This window comes from Camellia sinensis, chromosome 14, assembly GCF_055761805.1.
Source record: "Camellia sinensis isolate YWXY chromosome 14, ASM5576180v1, whole genome shotgun sequence".
Lineage (NCBI taxonomy): Eukaryota > Viridiplantae > Streptophyta > Magnoliopsida > Ericales > Theaceae > Camellia > Camellia sinensis.
In genome coordinates, this window is record NC_138974.1 from 2,444,363 (window position 1) to 2,466,066 (window position 21,704).

Below are 21,704 nucleotides of genomic sequence, written 5' to 3' on the forward strand. Positions count from 1 at the left end.
TTAAATACTGTCAAGTAAAGAAGGCAATGGAAAAGGAGAATGGTTGTGGAGTAACAACGAGTAGTGAGAGCATGCGTGCATTTGAAGGCTTTCAATTCAGAGCTGCAAGAACAACACTGGCATACCAGCTTCCATGGAACCATCATCATGATATTTTCCCTTCTAAGCTATAGTTGATATTTCTTTGATAAAGATGGGTGATACTATCATATACATATATACATACATATATATGCACCTCCAAGCCCCATTTCTCTCCTTTTTCCACATTTGCTTTTGTACGTAGGACTACTAGTACTCTAGTATATGTATGAGTGAGTGAGAGACAGACTCTCTTGGTCTTGGGTGAATTACAGCCAAAGACCACCTTCATAAAGCTCCATCATAGTTACTATGAATACTTCCAAGAGAAATGCATGTGCCCTTCATCATTATCTCTTATGGAAAAAACTTTCTTCTACATATATATATATATATAACCCTCATTAATTAATTAGTAGACTAAGATAACAACTGCAACTTAATATTTGTGGAATTCTTAGTGCAACTGAGGTACATTAAATCAATGCAATGGATTTCATAAAGATGAATACATCTTGTACATGACAATGAACACTACATAAATTGTACTGAGGTAATAACTTTCATTAAGTCTTTCTGCTTTTTGTACCTTACTTTCTGTATTAAACTATAAAAACTTAAATTAAGCTGGATAGTATTAGTTGCATCAAACTATAAACATATTGTGTACATATCTTATATTCTACTGACTAGCATTCTACAAATTAAACTAAGTTTAATTCCAACAGTCATGAACTATCAACAATGTAATTATAAAAAAATAAATAAAGAAGAAGAAGAAGAAGAAGAAAACAGAATGTAGAAATAAAATCTCATTTAGGTAACATTCCTCATCTAGACCATTTAAGATCTTTAAAGCTGCTTTAGGTATTAATTACATATAAAAACAATTGGTGGATGAGAATTAATTAGAGGTATATATAGACTGTATTAGTAAGACTTATATCCTTCATTAGCTAACATAAACACATCTAGTAAGCTGTGTAGGTCTATATATTCTAATCCTTTAAGCTATTTTCTTTGTTCAAGTGTAAACAATCATTTAACCTAGCAGATGATATATTGAGTAATGAGAGACTCTTACATAGGTAGAGAGTGTATACACTAGGCAAAATAAACACCTCTACAAAACAGTGTATAACTAGTGCAGCCCACTACAAACTTTATCCATGAGTAGAGTAATTAGGGATTGTATATTAGATATTAATGCTTCTTTCATTATTTATTTTTAGTTGGTTGCATTTATTTGATTACATATCTATCAAATTTACATCTTAAGCACCTACTCAAGAAAATGAAGCTCTAGAAGATGAAAAAATAAACCTACCTAAGTATCTATATAATGATCAACATAGGTAACTCTAATGTTAAAATTATCTATTCTAAAAATATAAACTAATTTGACTTAAAGAGGTTTATATGCAACAAATGGAATCATTGCTAAACTAGATTTTTGTTCAATACGTTGCGTAAATTAAGCTCAATTCGGTTGCTTAGTTACAATCTTATAATCAAGGACCTAAGACTTACGAAACACGATTTACCTTCCAAGATGAACTTATCATTAGACCTTCCATATGAACACTAAGAACATGCTTTGCCAATAGGCAACCAATTTCATTGACAGGAACCTATGATTGCATCTTCATGCATCATAATTTTGATTGAACTAAAGCATCTAGTTTGCTTTGATAAGCAGGGATTTCAAGTGCAAAAATAAGATTTTTTTTCTCTCTTAGACCATTTTTAAAGTTACTAAGATTAAATAAGAAATTTTAATCCACCTTCTATGATAAGATATTTACGTAAGCCAACTAAAATCATTTGCAAAGAATCAAATTACATTTAAAGATTTATATTATTCCGAATTTGTATGTTGTTAAAGTATATGATATTAAATAGGAACAACAATTACAATTTTTCCAAGGAGCAGGATGTACAGATTTGTTGACAAGTCTGAGTGTATCTCAGGGTGAAAGTTGCTTGTAGATAATTGAGAGAAGTAAAGGAAAGGTCATTTTAGAGGTTGAATGACAAAAATAGCACAGCAAACCACATAATAATTTGCAGTGATAATTTAAACCTTTTCGGTAGGAAACCAATTGAATGAACATTCATTTAGTTAACTTACCAATTAGAGCTCTAAATGTATAGCTTCAAAATACAATATGGGCTATCAAAAGGCACTTGCAGACAAGCCATTTTAACTTTCCTATCATCTAACAACACTTGGTGTTTTGACAGTTTACTTTCAGTTTCGTTGGCTTTAGTTTACACTTTGAAGAATGTGTTCCAAACCATCCTACTACAACTCTAAAAAAGAAAAAAAAAAAGAAAAAAGAAGAAGTAAATACTCAATCAATCTAGTTAGGTCCTTACTTTTGTACTATCTTAATGCTTCTGTTTCCATGTGACAATAATGCCCATTGGTTCATATAAAAATCTTGAGATACGAGAATCACGACATATAATATAATAATTGTGAATGTCTTAAAACATTTGGAATTGAAGATCTCGTGTCATGCCTAGTATTAGGGTGTGTTTATATATAATGTGAGAAACATATGCTCCCAAATGTCAAAAAATAGCCTGTTGACCATTAGGACAAAATGGCTAGCTGAATGACTTTGGAGGACAAAATGGCTTGTGTAATTTCCATATACTAGCTAACTAGTTCAGGAGGGGAGGGGGGGCGGTGTTACTAAAATTTTGAAGATATCTATTCAAGCTTGGGAACGGGATGAATCAATTGGTGTACATTAGGTGCAGCTGATGAAGTTGATGTGATGATTGAACTCAAGATTGATAGTTTGCATATATTGTGTCAATTCATTTAATTGGCAATAGTGTGATCTAGTGATTTAATTAATTATTATTAATATGAAAGTATTGATCTGTTCCCTGCCCATGTTTTTTTTTTTTTTGATTCAACCTGCCCATGTTTATGATCATTTATGGTAAAGATTAACATATTATTAATAGTATTGATTGCAGGGCATATATCCACATTGTCAATTATTCATTATTTATCACTAGAGAGAGAGAGAGAGAGAGAGAGAGGTCAAAACAAGTGATTGTCTTAGTCTTGCTTTTCCAAGTCACTCAGAAAGAACTCAGAAACCATCTCGATAGAAAGAACACAAAAGATTGATCCATCTCGATCATCTTCCCTCTACACTATACTCCTAAAATCAGCTATCATAAACATATTTGTCCTCTGCGTTTTGTCATGTCATCTCTCCAAAAAAAAAAAGCCAATTATTTATTAATCCTCTTTGGCTTTAGCAATTTGACTACTGCTTCAATTGCGTTAATTAACCCATTTCACTGCTTTAATGCTTTAACTTTTTGATGATTAGGTGTCCAGATTAGCTTACGCGAACCTCAACTAATCTTGAGGCCTACGTAAAGTGCCCCTTTCATGTGGATTGGATAAATCTCGATCAAAATTTACAAGCGTGACCCTAAGAAATTGATATATCACATAGTGCACTACAAGAGAAAGCACCTTTGCCGACTAATTTTGGCGACTAAAAATTGTTTAGTCACCAAAAGTATACTTTTTGGCGACTAAAATTGATTTTGGTCGGCATTGGTTCTATATTTACCTACTAAAATATTTTAGTCGGCAAATATTCTCAATTAGCGACTAAATTTTAAATTAGTCGGCAAAAATTAGACTTTTTAGTGACTAAATAAAAAATTAGTCGCTGTTGGTGTACAATTTAGGCAAAAAAATTAAAATTAAATCTGTATTATACACTTTTTCCCGACTAAAATACTTATTAGTCGCCAAATTGGCTTTACTGACCAAAAATTTCGTCACTAAAGGCTGATTAGTCATTCATTTCCCGACTAAAAATAATTTAGTCGGTAAAAAGTAGAAATTCGAACTTGCGCCACTTCATTAAGTGATGCGCGCGCGTTGCTGGTGACGTATAGGCAACCATCTCACACACTGAACCACAGTGTATCACACACACCTCACCAAATCCCTTACAGAACTCAGCCCTCTCACCGTATTCTACTATACGGGCGACGCACAGACGGCCACATCCACCGCCACCGGCGCTAATCACCACCGTCTCAGCCCTTGAATCACAGGTTCTCTCTCGCTTTCTCTCTCTCTCTCTCTCTCTCTCTCTCTCTCTATCGCTTTGGCGTTATGCTTCTCAGTCCATCTGTGCCTCTCTTGCCCGAGCTCTCTGGAAAAGGGCGTATCTATGTCTTTGTCTGTCTCTGTGTCTCTCCATCTCTTTCTCTCTATCTGCATCCCCCTTTCCCCATGTTTTGCCCCTATTTCAGACCCGTAGCTTGCTGTGCAATGTGTGTGAATGATGTTTATTGTGTGTGAATGATGTTTGAATGAACAATCTGAAATCAATTTGTAAGCAATTTTTAATCATTCAGTGTGTGTAGTAATAATAACAATAAAGGCTTCAGTGTGTGTAACAATCAAATGATTGATGAAAATTTGAATTTTCTTGAATCCCTGTATTATACAAATTGAAAATTTGAATTACAAGTTTTTCTTTTTGGTTAGGTTTATGTACTCAACCCATATATGTCACTGAAATCCACTAAGATAATTTGAATTTTCATCATTAGCCCCCCCCAATTGATGTGAAAAAAATAAAAGATTTGACCATGAAATTATATGGAAAACATTTTATGCAAATACATGTATAACAGATTTTTTTTAAGTTTTTCTGATTTTGAAAGCGTTCATGTCTAATTCAATTGGAAACAGAGTACCACATTCAATACATAACCAAGAAAATAAAATTGGGGAGAAGTGTGCTCAAGCAGCCATGGGTTAGTCGTCAGATTCTGGGATTGAAACCCATATCAGATTCTATGCTCACTAACCTTGCAACATGATGTTTAATGTCTCTCTCTATGATTTTCTCTCTGTCTCCCCCCTTCTGTGTCTCCCCCTATTTCTGGCATTGTTGCTGTTTCATGTGTGTGAATGATGTGTATTGTGTATGAATGATATTTGAATGAACAATGCCAAATCAATTTTTAATCAATTGATTTTTCTGTGGTTTAATTATGTGTGTGTAAATTTAATCAATAAGATATCACAGAAACAATTCCAATGATAGCCTCCTTATTCAATTAGGAAATGCCATGTTGTTTGAATATATGGTAGCAGAAATTTCTAAAAGCAATTGTATAACCATTTTGTTTAATTAAAGTAGTGATAACCAACATTATTCATGATAGGTATAACTATTTCTTCTTGGTTTGTATGGCATAGCTCAGGATTGAAGGAAAATTCTTATGTTGCTTGTTGACCTGTACATGGACTAGATTACGGAAGTCCTTTTTAATTCCTTCAAAAAGGGCATACCATAATAAGATATATAAGTCTCCTATACATCTTATGTCAAATCTGTAACTGTTGACCTGTAGACATGACAATTTTTTTCCAAGGTCTACTCCAAGATAGTATGACAATTTCTACAAATCATATGTATCTAATCTTTTTACCCTTAGGGCTTAGATGAAGCCCTACTCAACGAACAGAGGCCGCACTAATATGGAAATAAAGATGATAAATCCAATATGTAAATGTAATCAGTCTATTCATTTAAACTTGCTATTTATCACATTGGCAGGTTCCACATAGGGAATATAATATACTTATAGTCATCTATCGTAAAATATACTTATTCGTCTAACACTTAAATATATATAAAAGTCATCTGTCTTAATTAAGAAGTCAAAATATGACGATCATATCATTCCGTTGTTGAGTATTTTTGTTTATTTGTTGTCCATTCCTACGTTAAAGTTTGCTTCACTTGTAGGGTTCACAAGATGGACAAGAGTTGGATGATGATAAAAGATAGGTTGAAAAGTAAAGAGTACCAACAAGGTGTTAAGTCATTTATTGACTTTGTTACGAAGGATTTAGGCCCACACGATGAAATACGTTGTCCGTGTGTTGATTGCTTGAATGACACAAAACATAGTCCACAAGTTGTACGCCTACACTTAATTCGAAGAGGAATCGTGTGTTCTTATAGAACTTGAGTGCACCACAGGGAACATGTTCCACTGTGTCATGACCATCCTAGTGCGTCAAACATTGATGGTGAAAGATATGGAGCTGTAATTTTTGACATTGATGATAATTTGGGTCGGAGTTGAACCTCGAACAAACTAGCTCCAGAGGGAAAAAAGATGGACTCCCAGACAAGAGAGGGAAGACCACGTACCAGTACTGACTAAAGGAAGGAATTAGCGCTCGGGAATCTCTGGTCATAATTCTGGTATTTATGCTTGTTAGAATTTTTAATCCTAAACTTGTGTTGCATCAACATTTATTTTGGCAAATTCCACGACAAAACAGTTTCATTTTATTTCTATTTCTTAGTTGGTTGTGTTTATTTTTTGTATCGACGTTTTGTCTCATTATCTTCTTGATCTTTCAAATTGCTTTTAATGGCTGGGAGTTTCAAAGTTTCAAAATCTAGTTGTAGACAATTTTGGTGGCTCAAATACTTTGTGATCAATTGATTATTGACATAATCAATTTGAGATTTTGTGGAATAATTTTTCAAAGCATGCCTCAAAAGATGTATCATGATCTTTCTTGAAATTGTTTCTTTTGTTATTTTTGCATGTGCAATATCTTTTTGGGATTATACATTGTAAAGTTGCAGATTTGTTGGTTTGAAGGTGGTTTGGCATGTGTTGCTAAAAGGCTTTGTTTTGTTGGCATAGGCATGTGCTACAAAATTGCTAGAGTGGTATTTTTGGATTTGGTTAGTCAACTCTAAAATATTTGGAGATAATGTTATTGAAAAATATGTGTGGAAGATTGTTAAGTTTTTTAGCCTAAAAGATGTGTCTATGCTAAATGAAAAGGTGACATTGCATGGAGAAAAGTTTGGCCAAAAGTAGCAGTAAAAAGTTTGCAAAATCAGCTGGTCTTGTTCACACCATCATGCCCTCGGTAAAGGCCATCGCGCTCGCGACCAAGCCGTGCACATACCATGACCAAATCAACTCCTAAAAGTTGGCTCTACATCCTGCGAAGAGAGGTCACACCCACGACCATCCAAGACCGTGACTGGGAGGAAGTCCTGCCCAGGCTTATTTAAGGTGGGCTCAGTAGGAACATTAATATATCTCTTGCACACCTTTTTTGAGCACTCTCTCCTAAGCTCTTTTGAGTATTTTTTTAATCTTTTGAGAGATCATTTTTATGAGTGAAACACATTTTTGTGAGAGAGATAATTTTGTTGTAGAGAGATTTTGGTAAGTATTTGAGAGTGAACTTTGTTGTGAGGATTACTATCTAATAACCTTAAAGCTAATCATTAAGCTGTTATAAGTCTTTTACTCCTTTCAATTGTGAACCTTCTTGGTAGATTCCAAGTTTGTAGACTTCGATGGATTTTGAAGTCATTGGTGTCGTGGCGATTCGACATCCGTTGCGGACAGGGGTGTGCAGCGGATGGCCCGACCCACCACACCCGACCCGACCCTCTGAGTTTTGGGTGGATGCGTGACATGTGGCGGACGGATACGGGTCCATATTTTTCATTTTCTCGGGTTCGGGTCGGGTCGCGGATAAACCACCAATTTTATTTGTTCACCCGACCCGCCTGTGCCCTCACTTATTTTCCCTCTTTTCCCCCCTGTGTTGCCTCTTTTTTTTTTTGATTTCACGTTTTGTAGCCCTAGGTTCTTCAACATGTCTCTGTCTCTCTCAACTCTGTCTCTCTCTCTCACACTTGAACAAAGATGAGTGACGAGTGGTAATCGGCGACAATGGTAGCTAGCGGCGATCGGCAACAATAGTGGCGAGCAGCAATCGAAACATCGATTTGAAGGTATTCTTCTCTTCTCTTCTCTTTTCTTCTTTTCTTCTGTTTGGTCGTGGATCTTCTCTTCTCTACCTTTGTTCTGTGAGTGTGCTCTGTGTTTTCTCCTCTCTTTGATATTCTTTGGTAATGTTTTTTGTTTGGTTGATTTTAGATTCATGAATAAAATGTTGGAGGTAGATTGATGATTTTGTTTGTCTTTTCAGATTCAACTTATAGAAATGCAGAATCAACTAAATAAATGCTCTCAATTCATTTTGTTTCTTATATTGTTTTTTCTTTTGGAAGCGCACAAACAACCTCAGGCAATATGATTGTCAAGGAGAGCAGATAGGATTAAGCCAGTGGAATCTGTGGATTTTTTTTTTCCTTTCCTTGTTTTAGTGTTTGTAATGGATCTTTGAAATTTGTGGTTGAATCTCTGAAATTTGTGGTCAGATGGTTGTGCTTTGTTTTTTTGCTTTAAAAAATTAATTTTCTTTTCTCAAGATTTGTTCCCATTTTATGTTGTGCTATTGCCTTCTAAAAACCCAATTCTTGGATACAATATATATATATATATATATATATATATATTTTGTGCTTTCATGTTTTTGTTGTTTCTGTTGAATTCTTTGTAGTTGATGTGTGGTGAAGCCATTTTATAAGGGGGCTTTAGGAAATTTCTAATTTTGGTAGCTAAGGTGTTTGTCGTAATGCTTCTTAGACAGGTTTATGATTGTAGGAGGTTTTCTGTGGTGCTACATATACTGTGTGCTCAATATAATATAGACAGTATAATGCATATATGATTTATACTGTGTATGGCTCCAAAAAAATCTAAAATTTATACTGTGTGCACAATATAAATTATGTTGAACTATATTGAAAATTTGTTGAATTATGTTGAGGAAGTGCGATGTTAAATTATGTTGAAAATTTGTAAAATTTTAAGCCGCTAAACCAATTCGTATCCATCTGCCAATCCGTTCAATCCACATCCGCCAGATTGGCGGACGGATGCGAATTGATTTTCCCCAATCCGCCAATCTGGCGGACGGATGGCGGATTGGAGGTTCCGTGGCCGCAACCGACCCGCGTCCATCCCTAGTTGTGGAGATCCAGTGGAGGAAGAAGTGTGACTCGTAGGTTGGACAAACGTACGTGCTTGGAGTGGCCTTTGTAAGATGTTTCTTGTACTCTTTTCTTTCATAGTGGATTGTTCGTTTGGCTGAGGGCCTATGATTTTTATCACAAGTTGGTGGATTCCAATTGTGATTTTTTCACATAAAAAATCTTTGTGTCGTCGTTTAATTTTATCTTTCTCTCTCTCTCTCTCTCTCTCCCTCTCTTTCTCTCTCTTATCTACATTAATCATGGTGGTATAATTTTTAATTTGGATTATCTAAATTGACAATCACTTATCAGAGGACAAATCTAGATTTTCAAAAGGAGTTTTTGATAAAACTAGATTTTTCAATTGGTATTAGAGAGGGTAGCTTGTATTTTGTTTTCTCAAAACTATAGGAGCGTAATCCTTAAGTGTTTTTTTGATTATGGATTCAAATAATGTTTCTCATAAATCTCATTTGCTCAACGGAACCAACTATAGTTTTTGGAAAGCTTGGATGAGTGCACATTTAAAATCTGTTGATGAAAGAGTTTGGCAATCCGTTATTAAAGGATGGAGTGAACCCATGATCACCATAGATGGAGAAAGTATTCCAAAAGCTGTTGAAAACTAGAATACAACTGATTTTACTAATATCAATTGGAATAGCAAGACTATTAATGCTATTTTTGGCTATGTCACACAAGAAGAGTTTCGTCGTGTAAGTACGTGTAAAATTACCAAAGAAGCATAAGATATCCTTGAGACAGTGCACGAGGGCAAAAACACTGTTATACGAAGCAAACTTCAAAAGCTCACATCTAACTTTGAAATGCTTCTAATGAAAGATGATGAGAGCTTTGATGATTTTTATGCAAACCTTAGTGACATTATTAATTCCTGTTTTGCATTGGGAGAGAAAATTCCCGAGTCTAAGATTGTTGCTAAAATTTTGAAATCATTGTCCGATCGTTTCCAATCAAAGGTGACAGCTATTGAAGAAGCTCAAGGTGTTGATAATCTTAAGCTGGATCAATTGATTGAAAACTTACAAACTTATGAGAGCAACATTTTTTTCTAAAAAGAAACAAAAAGATAATCTTGCTTTTACAAGCTCTCATAAGGATATTCAAACTTTCAAGGAAGATAATGATTTTTGAATCTGAAATGATGGCTCTTTTAACAAAACAATTTTAGAAATTTTTGAAAAAGAAAAAGCCAAATTTTAGAGATTCAAATCCTAGGAAGAAGGGCAATGATGAGCAAAATTTTGCGAAACCCGACAAAAAGAAATTTCATGAAATACAATGCTACGAATGTTAAGGGTTTGGTCACATAGCAACCGAGTGTCTTTCCAAAAAGAATAAAAAGAAAGCTCTTAAAATGACATGAGTTGATGAGAGTAATTCTGAGAATGAGGAAGGAAAAGAAGGCTCAAACAAAGATCAATTTATGGTTTTTTTTGTTATATCTTCAAAAATTGAGCAAGAAGCAACCTACAATGCCTTGGTTGCGAGTCTTGATCTCACCACAGAAAAAGAAGACGATTTTGAACGTGAAGATGAGGACTTTCAAGACACTATGTAAAGATGTACAATGAGTGCCTTAACCTATCAAAATAAAAAGGCAAACTCATTGCAAGTTTGGAAGAAGTGAGAAGGAGGGAGCTCAATTAATGAAGGAGCTCTTAGGAGCTCAAACAAAAATAAGCTTTCTCACTAATGAAAAGAGCATTTTGATTGATGAACTCTTTATTTGCAAAAATTAGAGAGAGTTTTTCCTTGGTGCTCATGATGAGCTTAAAAAGAGTTTTGATCTCCTTAAAGAGGATGCTGGAAATTTGGCCAAGACAAGAAAAGAGCTAGAAGACAAGTGTGCCAAGAGGAAACTTGAATTAATTGGAGCAAATGCCACACTTAAGTTGTGGAATACAAGTTTGAAGAATTTAGACGCGGTTCCAAATTCGCAAAAATTGGCTCTTGATAAGAGTGGACTTGGCTACTTCAACAATCAAGACTCCAAGCTGGAAGCCTCATCCTCCAACAATGCAAGCACTCAAGAGGTTAAGGGCCTTGATGAAGGAAAATGTTTAATTTCTTCAATTTCAAATTTGACTCATGAAAATGCTTTGAAAAAGAAACTTATACCCGTTTGTCATCATTGTGGAGTAGTGGTCACATTAGGCCTCATTGCATGAATTTGTATAAGGCCAACCATAGCAGGGGTGGAAGTGCTTCTAGACAAGCTCAAAGGCCATAACATGTGCACAGGCAGCCACACCACCACACCATGAGCACAATTGGAACGTTCAATGGGGTAAGCCGGTAACAAGATATCCTAAGGATGGTAAGCCTGTTTTCGGTGTGATTTTTGTGAAAAATTTGGCTATCTTCGTTCTTTTTGTTATGTGCTTAATGGTTATGATTTGCCGAGAGTAAATTCAAATGTTCAACAAGGTGGTAAGTTTTTACAAATTCATGATAAACTTTCTCATGATAAGTCTAGATTGGTTTGGATGATGAAGGATGATCTGAGATGAAATTGGTGCTTTTGTTTCTTGTACATATGATCTTTTTTTTGTTGTTGTTTCTTTTGATTATCTTGTCATGTCTTTTTGTTCATCGTGTCATTCATCCTTGAGTTTTTGAGTCTTTTTCTATGTTGTTGAGTTCGTTGTTATCTTATTTTTTTTTAATTTTTTTTTTCAGTCTCAGGGGAAGTTTCTTAGAATGATTTGGGGGTAAGACATGATTTGCGGGTGAACTTGACTTTTGAACATAAGATTTTGGCTCATTTTGAAATTTTTTCCTTAAACTCTTCATAGTTTTGTGAAAAATTTTGTTTTTACAAATCCATGACATGTTCTCTTTGTGTAATTTACATCTCATTTAAAAAATTTGAGGATTGGTGAATTTTATCTCATTGTGTACCCATATTTTGGGAAACCTAAATGATTATCTTTTGCTCATGAGAGATCTTGAACCTTGTGTCTATTTTTCACTAGCGTGACGTTTTTGGATTGACTGCTACCAAGCTATCAATGTTTGATGAGAGTTGTGCTGAAATATTGATTTTGTGCGATGCTCAAGGAAAAGGGCTACATGTAAGAGTGAGTTATAGCTGCCATGTCTCAAAGGATAAAATTCATGTTTCATTGGTTTAAGCTACTGCTCTTAGTAGTGTGAAAGCCATTCTTCATGTTTTTAAAAATATATATAATATATATATATATGGAAAAGGAAGTGTTGGAAAAACTATTGGCTCTCAATATCACACAATGAAAACTTGGGGTTTGACTTTCGAGATTTTGAAACAAAATGTTTGAATTGAAATTTTCATGGCATTGGTAAACACAGTGTCTTTTCCTCATCACACAACACACTTCCTTTATATGAGAATCTTGTACACCAAATTCTATTTGTTTCTAAGTGAGTGTATTTTACAATTTGCAGTATATTGTCATATTTGTTCAAAATTCTATTTTTCATCAGAGGACAGGGGCTTAATTATTTTGAGTTTCTAAATTAAAAAAAAAAAATGGTCGCGCCTGCGGTTTTGCCATTGCGCTCGCGATGGTTCTGTTTTCATTTAGTCGCGTCCGTATCTTGATTTCCCTCTCCTATGCGACTGTTCCTCATCTTGTGCTACTAGGGTTTATTTTTCTTGGGTTTTCATCAAATCCCCTTGATTCTTAGGTAATTTCTTTATCCTTCTTCTTGATTTCGTGTTATATCTTGTTGATTTTAGTCTTGATTTTGGTTTTAAACCCTGGTTTTTGCATCCTTGTGTCCCTTTCTTTTTCCTTTGAATTTGTTTGAGGGTTTGTGGTTCTTGCTAAGTTATCTTCTCCATACTCATTGTAGGAGGAAAACTTTTTCTTGATTAGACTCCTTTTTGGTTTATTGTCTTTTTGTTTGGAGCCCTAGATTTGAGTCTCATTTTTTTTTTTTGGTAGATTTGTGGCTTTGTTGTCCTAGAGTGTTTTTCCATATTTGTTTTTGGTGGTTAATTTCTTAGTATTTTTTTCTTGGCATTTGTTTTTGTTTCATCTTTTTCATTTGATAGTCTCTTTGTGTTGAGTCCATGGCTTTATCTTCTTCAAAAAAGAGAACCAAACAAGCTACAAGAAAGAGAAATTTTGATTCATATTCTTTTCACTCTAAAGATTATCAAAATCTTTTTCATGTTCGTTTTATTGAACATAATGTGTTGCTAGAACACAATGTAGAACCTAACACATTTGATGATCTTCCCATTAGACCTTGGTTTGAATGTTTGAGTGGTAATGCGGTATTGGATTTTGATGGCATTGTGAATGGGAGTTGGGTTAGAGAATTTTATTGCAACATACATTCTGTTGCCCCTGATTTATCTTCCTTTCAGAGTTATGTTCGAGCTAAAAGATTTGTGTTTAATCCTAATTTTGTTGCTACTATTCTTGGCTTAGAAAGACCTCTTGTGTGTGATTATTCCAAGATAGGCGTGATGAGACGGGTCCTATAGATTTTATTGTCATTGCGTCTATTTTGTTAGGTGCTCCTTATAATTGGTTTCTCGGTGCTTCTATACCTCATCGTTCTCTCATTACCCCCAATCCGATTTTGAACCTTATTATCTCACACAATGTCACTCCTACTTCACATTTTTCCGATCTGTCTCAAGATCAAGGGTACTTCTTTCATGCCATTAGCCAAAATTTGTCTATTGATGTCCCTTTGGTTGTTTATCGCCACATGATAGCTGCTTTTAATGGAAAGAAATCTCTTGGCTTGCCATATGCATCACTTTTCACAAAATTTCTGTCATCTCAAGAAGTTCCCTTTGACAATGTGGATGATATAGTTGAGATTGATAACCCTATCTCCAAACTAATTGTTAGTTTAAGTAATGCTCAAGTGAGGGGGAGAGCTGGCCAAGCTCCAATTGAGCATGGTGGACATGGCAGAAGGGGATGACATGGTGCTCCCATTGAAAAAGGTGTTGAGGGGGAGCTTGCAACTTTTCAAACCATTCAATAACATATTTTTCAAATGCAAGCTTCTTAATTAGAATTTCAGGAGGAAATGCGTGGACGGATGGATTAACAGGATGCTCAGCTAGATCAATTTGATTCCCCGATTTGACCGCATTGATCAGTCCACCACTTTTCTTGCTACGTAGTTTTAGGAGTTTGTTACTTTGGTTTTCATGGATTGATGTAGGCTTGGTTGGCTATTCTTTTGTGTACTTTTCCTTTATCATTTCCGGACAAAAAAAGAGAGCATTGTTTAGGGGGAGTTTTTAAGAACTTGGATTGTTTTTTTATGCAATGTTTTTATTGTTGTGATTAATGATTTGCTTTTCTCGTATGAAATTGGTCTAATAAGTTTTTGTGCAAGATTTTGGGTTTTGTCACGGAATTGCCAAAGGGGTAGATTGTTAGGATTTTTAACCTAAACTTGTGTTGCATCAACATTTATTTTGGCAAATTCCATGACAAAGCAATTTCATTTGATTTATATTTCTTAGTTGGTTGTGTTTGTTTTTTGTATTGTCCTTTTGTTTCATTATCTTCTTGATCTTTCAAATTATTTTTAATGGCTGGGAGTTTTAAAGTTTCAAAATCTAGTTGTAGACAATTTCGGTGGTTCAAATACTTTGTGCTCAATTGATTATTGACATAATGAATTTGAGATTTGTAGAACAATTTTTCAAAGTATGCCTCAAGAGATATATCATGATCTTTCTTGAAATTGTTTCTTTCGTTATTTTTGCATGTGCAATATCGTTTTGGGATTATGCATTTTAAATTTGTAGATTTGTTGGCATGAAGGTGGTTTGGCATGTGTAACTAAAAGGCTTTGTTTTGTTGGCATAGGTGTAGCGACCCTAGTTTTCTTAAGTCATTATTTATTATTATTTTGATTATTATTATCTTATTTTATTTTTGACTTTATTAATTGTGTAGTCACATGAGAATTTAATGTGATATTTAATTAATTTAATGTGTTATTTAATTAATCCAAATATTTATATATTTATATTTGTTATATATATAAAAAAGAGGTGTTATATATATACTAGTGTATGCTCGTGCCTAAAGGCACGGTGAAAATAACGTTAGATTAATCTTCTTCTATCCAATCTTTTATGTAGTACGTGAAAAATTTATTCACAAAATAATTTCAGAGAAAAATTGTTCCTTTCTTATACCATCACCGTTATACTTACCTAAGCTATCAATCTTTCTTGTTCTAATTGAGGAGAGTTGGTCTCATTTGAACTTCGGCTAAAATTTAAAAAGAAGATAATTTCAGTGATTGCAATATTAACAAACCATCTCTCATGTCAACTATTGATAGGTAATGTTTAAAAAGAAAAGGCATGGAAAGGAAAATCGTGCATTGCTACTCACCCCCATTGTGCAAAATTAAAGTATATCAAAGCCCAAAATGTAGCAAGAAAAATGTATCAATTAGTTAAATAAAATGTATGATTAGCAAACTCATGAACATATTACACTCAAGTCTCAGTAGTATTAGTTAGTTACAACACTCATTTCACTTTACTAAGCTTAAGCTTAAGTCTCAGACTCTTCATATTACACTTCTCTCTTGCTAATTACTAAGGAAGAGAAAAATAGAAAGTAAAAATCAACAAAAAAAAAAAAAAAGAAAGAAGAAACTAAACCTTAATCAACAAAACCACCTCTCTTTGGGCAATCACCTAACCCTCCAATCAAGCATATATGTCTATGGATTACACCAATCTGAAAACATCAAGCACTATCTATAATAGTTGCAAAAGCAAAAATCATCAAGCACTAATTGAAAGTTCCAAACACATTATTCGATTTTAGCTCTTAAACACATTATCAAGCACTAATATTTATAAATGCCTCCCTCCATCATCAAGCACTAATGATTCAGCAAATATATTTAATTTCTAAAATTGAGAATGTCAACCTTTTAGAGACATGGAATTCAGCACATAGGTAGATAACTTTTCAAGATACAATTTGTCTCACACCATTTTATTCATTTATCTGCACTTTTTGCCTCCCTCTATCTCTACTTTCCCTCATCCCACACCCACACACCCTCTCTGTTTTTTAATCTATATAGCAAATATTTTATGCACCCAAACACATGTGGGGTTCACACGAGAAACTACTATATATCAAAAAAAATGTTTCAGAGACACATCCATATAGAGGGAAAAAGAGAGAGATTTACTGACCAAGAAAAATGCTCTTTCTTTGATAACCTTCATGGATATCTTTGGCACCACAATGCAAGTAGCATCATTTCAAAAATCTTCAAACCACAATCTCAAAAGAAAGATTTCATAAACTCACAACTGAGATCCAATTGAGAGCAATCAACCTACTTAGAAGTAGTACAAACAAAAAAATAAAAAACTGCTTAGTTTTTTGGTCTTTCCCAAAAATAATAAATAATAATAAAAATAATTAGCAAAGAGAACATTATCCAAAAAATAAATAAATTCGTAAACTCAACCCAGTCAAGCAAAGAAAAACTTTTTCCTCACCCCAGTTCAAAAGTTTAGCAAAGGGGAACTTTTTCCTCAACCAAAAATTTGATCATTCGATTAATCTCTCCCTCACCTTCCATTCCCTGTGAATTAATAAACACATCAAATAGAGAAACAGTTTATCAAGCATTTGGTGAACATTGTAGTAGCAGAAATTATATAGTGGTAAAACTAATTATTTTGAACTTCAATTATTGCAAACTATACTGAAATCCTTAGAATGGAATGAATAACAATAAATTTAATTAAAATAACTGGAAATAGGTTGTAATTAATTCCAAGTGACATGAGAAAGTTGGTCTTTGAACTATGGAAATCGAGTAACAGATTAAATCATCAACTTACAACATCATGAATGTACAAAAAATAAAAAATAGAAGCAAAAAAATGGATGGAATCTTGATTACCTCTATTGATGGAGCCTTTAGAACTATTCTCCTCACCAGATTCTGATGCCTCCGTCACATGTACAAAGTATTAAGAATAAAAACATCAGCCTTATATGAATTGATAATTTCTCTACAACACTCCAACTCAACAAAAAATTGTGCATTGATGTCAGGAGAAAAGATCTTTCATACTAAAACTAATTCCCTGATAAAATAAAAAAATAAAAAAGACAGAAAACTACAACAATAAAAGGTGGGTGTGCCCAACACAGATGAAGGAGCTAAAGGGCTTGCAGAATTCGAAAGGAATATTCATCTTAATTTTATATATATTTCATCAACAACAACAACAGCAAAAATAAATAAATCTAGAAATAAAACTAACAAAGCTCCACTGAGTTATGGATATAATGTTAAGGGGATAAAGAGATATGAAAAACTAACAAAAAAGGGAGGGAGAAAGTCAAAAGATGGCATATAGTAATCTTAAAGACCTTAAAAGGGTTGTGTGAACCCTTTTCCAACAATAAAAAACTAAAAAGGAAAGTCAAACATCGAGTTTAGCGAATCGAATTGACTCACTTCACGATTTACCGATTTCGTTCACCGATTCACCTACGATTCATGGCAATTTGCGATTCATACAACCTGTTCGTATTGATTACTCACTGAATCAAATCGCAAATTGTATGATTCTAATAACAGAGATTTCAACACATGTCATATTCATATAAATGAAGTAAAAACTATAAAGAAACACAAACAATTATGCCCAACATCTCTGCACTCCTCTTTCAGTTATCCATAAAGAAATTGAAGAAAAAAAAATGACAATATTAAATTTAAAAAAATTCGTAAACTAAAAACAGATGGAACAATTTTATTCCCAATGGAAGCCAAGCATCCTATTAAAGAATTGTGATACCTTTAATGGGTCAACATGGTGCATTGAAATGCTATGGACAGCAGCTGCAAAAAACAAAAAATATATATATATATATATATATATATATTCAAATAGCTCCAACTATTCAAATCCTCCCATAAGTAAAATATGAACCAACCCTTTTGGATCCATTTGGTTTGCTCATGGGAAGCAGCCAACGCACTGTCACAACAAAAAATAAAATTTGGATTCAAAAAAAAAAAAGGAAAAATTAGGCCACAATATTGATATTGATATTGTGAACTGTTTGAACACCGAAATTGCTTAAGAGAGTGACACAGCACGGCTATGTAGTGAAGAAACAGCTCATTTTAAGGGAAAAAGAGAACCGTTCATCAATTGATGAAGGCATTGCTAAAATATTGATGAAATTGTGCACCCACAAAAACACAAAAGCATGAGAGAGAGAGAGAGAGAGTATCCAAATGGAACTTAATTTAACAGTACTAAGAATGGGAATAAAGGAAAGACTTAATGGAAAAGAGTAATTGGAATAGAGAAAACTTGCAGCTCCTAACCTTGGTCCTTGATGGACTTTGGGGGCCCACAACTTGAAAAATAAAATTAAAAGCATCAGAGAGAGATAAAGAGGCCGTGGAAGTTTTAAATTTTTAATATCAGGCGAATGAAAGCTTCAAATGATCTTAATAAGTAAATATAAGATTAGAAAGTTTCAATCTCAAGCCTACGTCATTCCAAAGATTAGAAAATATAAGTAAGCAAGCTCCAATCCAAAATTTGCCTACTGTTTATTATTAAAAATAACATCCAACTCCCACTATTTGTGTCACCAATTTGAATATACCTCTATTTTTGCTAAACCTATAAAAATATACCTCTATTAAAAATAACATCCAACTCATAAGATTATAAACAGATTGCATGGTGTATAAACTATTTTAATAAACTATATAAACTATTTTAATATAAGCAGCTAGCATGGTGTTCATAAGTTTAGAATTATATAAACTATTTTAATTGAGCCATTTTACCGAACATGGCGTATGCATGAAGACACACAAAATATAGAGGGGTGAAGAGACATATTTTAATTGAGGCAATATAAATGAGAAACAAATCACATAATATAAATGAGAAACACAATCAAACCCGAATGAGAAACAAATCACATAAAAAATTAGACACCCAACGAAAACCTAAATAAAAATTTTGAGGCATTTTGGAGACCCATTTTAGAAAAATATTTCAAAGACCTATGTGAGGCATTTTACAGAACATAATGAATGCATACAAAGAGACACACATAAAACAAAAAAAGCCGAAAAAGAAAAAAAAATGTTTTGATGGATTTTCAAAAGATTATATGTTCGCAAGTAGAATTATATAAGCAGCTAGAATGGTGTTCATAAGTTTAGAATTACATAAACTATTTTAATTGAGTCATTTTACCGAACATGGTGTATGCATGAAAACACACACAAAATATAGAGGGGTGAAGAGACATATTTTAATTGAGGCAATATAAATGAGAAACACAATCAAACCTGAATGAGAAACAAATCACATAAAAAATTAGACACCTAACGAAAACCCAAATAAAAATTTCGAGGCATTTTGGAGACCCATTTTAGAAAAATATTTTAGAGACCTATGTGAGGCATTTTATAGAACATAGTGAATGCATACAAAGAGACATATAAAACAAAAAAAGCCGAAAAAGAAAAATTAAAAAAAAATGTTTTGATGGATTTTCATAAGATTATATGTTCTCAAGTAGAATTATATAAGCAGCTAGCATGGTGTATAAACTATTTTAATAAACTATGTAAACTATTTTAATATAAGCAGCTAGCATGGTGTTCATAAGTTTAGAATTATATAAACTATTTTAATTGAGCCATTTTACCGAACATGATGTATGCATGAAAACACACATAATATAAATGAGAAACAAATTGTATTGAAATCTACAGGCATAAGAAACATAAGTATTGAAAATTTTAAAATGAAAATAACAAATTGTAATTGAGAGAGACAGTTGAGATGAGATGAAATGAACATAGAGATGAGACTCAAACAGATGCTGTAGTTTCAAATTGTGAAACCGAAATCAAAATACAGAAGGAAAAAAATGATGAGGTATGGACAGAAACAATATATTCTATCCACAAAATCAAAGTTACAAATCAGTTAACAGACTACCTGATTATTAACAAAAGAATATTATATATATCTACCTGATTAAAGTCTCCAGTGTGGTAAAGCACAACAGCTAACAGACTGTACGCACTCGCAGTCGTACGATGATAGGGACCACAGACAGCTATCATCTTTGCCAATGCCTTCAGAATCAAGTAATACAAAAAATTGTGATTGATTTTTGTACCCGTTAAGAATGGAATTAAACAGCTTACTACACAGGATGGCTTTGGTACCTTCGTTCCATAGTTGACAGAATCTTCTAGCTATCCTTTATCGAGTGCCATCTTTGATGACTCCAATAGGGTCCGCCCATCTGCAGAAGAGCATCCTACATGCTGTGTAGCATATGGTTCAAACATCTTGGTTATTGCAAAGCACGTCACACTAAATTTAGATTGTAAAACTTTCAAATCAAATGCAATTTGTGTGGATGTGTGCAAGTGAGAGGGAGAGAGAGAGAGAGAGAGAGAGAGAGACCCTTACTTTACACACAGGAACAATGCCGATAATATCAGATTTCTTGAAAGGGCTTGGGCTTTCCATATCATAGTCTTTCGGAAGCAACTCCAATCCAACCTGGATATTTATAAAAAAAAATAAAAAAAAAACAAATGAAAAAAGAAACATTAGAATCTCATTCTAATGAAACCATGACCGAAGGCAATAAAAGGAGATGGTACCTTGTGGCAAAGTCCTCGGAGAATTGTTAATTTCCTCAATTGTTGAAACTCATCTTTTAGAGTCCAGCCATATCTTTTAGCTAGAAAAGTTCGTAACCACTGCAATTTGAGCATGTGATCACCACTCAAGTTATGTTCACTATCTTCTATTGTGTAGCCCCCAAGCAAGAAATTCAAGCATGAAGCTACTGCTGTGGATAAGTTTGCCACATTATTCTTTTAGCTAGAAAAGTTTGTAACCACTGCAATTTGAGCATGTGATCACCACTCAAGTTATGTTCAATATCTTCTATTGTGTAGCCCCCAAGCAAGAAATTCAAGCATGAAGCTACTGCTGTGGATAAGTCTGCCACATTATTAATAGAAGCAATAGAGGCTTTAAGGACATGCTTGAAAACTCGAGTGACCATCTCGTGAATACAAAGTGACTGTATATGAGGAAGCTTCTCTGCAAGTTCAACCTGGTTTTCATAATGCGATCAGAGCCAACAATAGTTAATGTCGTATTTTATTTAGATCAAATTTAAACACTCTGCTGAAATTATGCTTCGTACAATCATGTAGCTTACATAGATATTTGACAATATTGATCAAGTTAGCAAGCACAATAATTTCCCTAAGAAATAAGATTTTCAGAAGCAACATTCCAGTCTCATATCATTTTGAGCTTTGTGGAGCGCTTGTGTATATGAGAGAGAGAGAGAGAGACGGAGAGAGAGAGAGATTATCTTTTTAACACACAACCCAAAGAGCGCATTTGTAATCCTCTTAGATGCATGAAGTCAGTCCGTCCATCAAAGTCTGTTACCTAAAATCACATATTTTTCACTCCGCAAAATCACATATTTTTTCAACATACCTTCTTTAATTTACTAGGGATTCTGAACCCATTTGGTATCATTTGCCATGTTTATTAATTAATTGTGAAAAAAAAGCAAAGCCCATTTGATTTCTAAATCAACTCATGACCATTCACACGAC

The 21,704-nt window shown here is 33.8% G+C and overlaps 2 long non-coding RNA genes across 2 annotated transcripts; one reads left to right on the forward strand and one right to left on the reverse strand.

The window, feature by feature from the left end:
• Positions 1-7,747: 7,747 nt before the first annotated feature.
• LOC114259880 (uncharacterized) lies at positions 7,748-8,410 on the forward strand. Its single transcript, XR_003628433.2, has 2 exons — positions 7,748-7,931; positions 8,129-8,410. It is a non-coding gene; the product is annotated as an uncharacterized LOC114259880 (long non-coding RNA).
• Positions 8,411-17,769: 9,359 nt separating this feature from the next.
• LOC114297890 (uncharacterized) lies at positions 17,770-21,181 on the reverse strand. The gene is made up of 5 exons (XR_014351175.1): positions 20,724-21,181; positions 20,527-20,619; positions 20,277-20,378; positions 20,079-20,183; positions 17,770-17,903 (listed from the first exon to the last, which is right to left on the reverse strand). It is a non-coding gene; the product is annotated as an uncharacterized LOC114297890 (long non-coding RNA).
• Between the last annotated feature and the right edge of the window lie 523 nt (positions 21,182-21,704).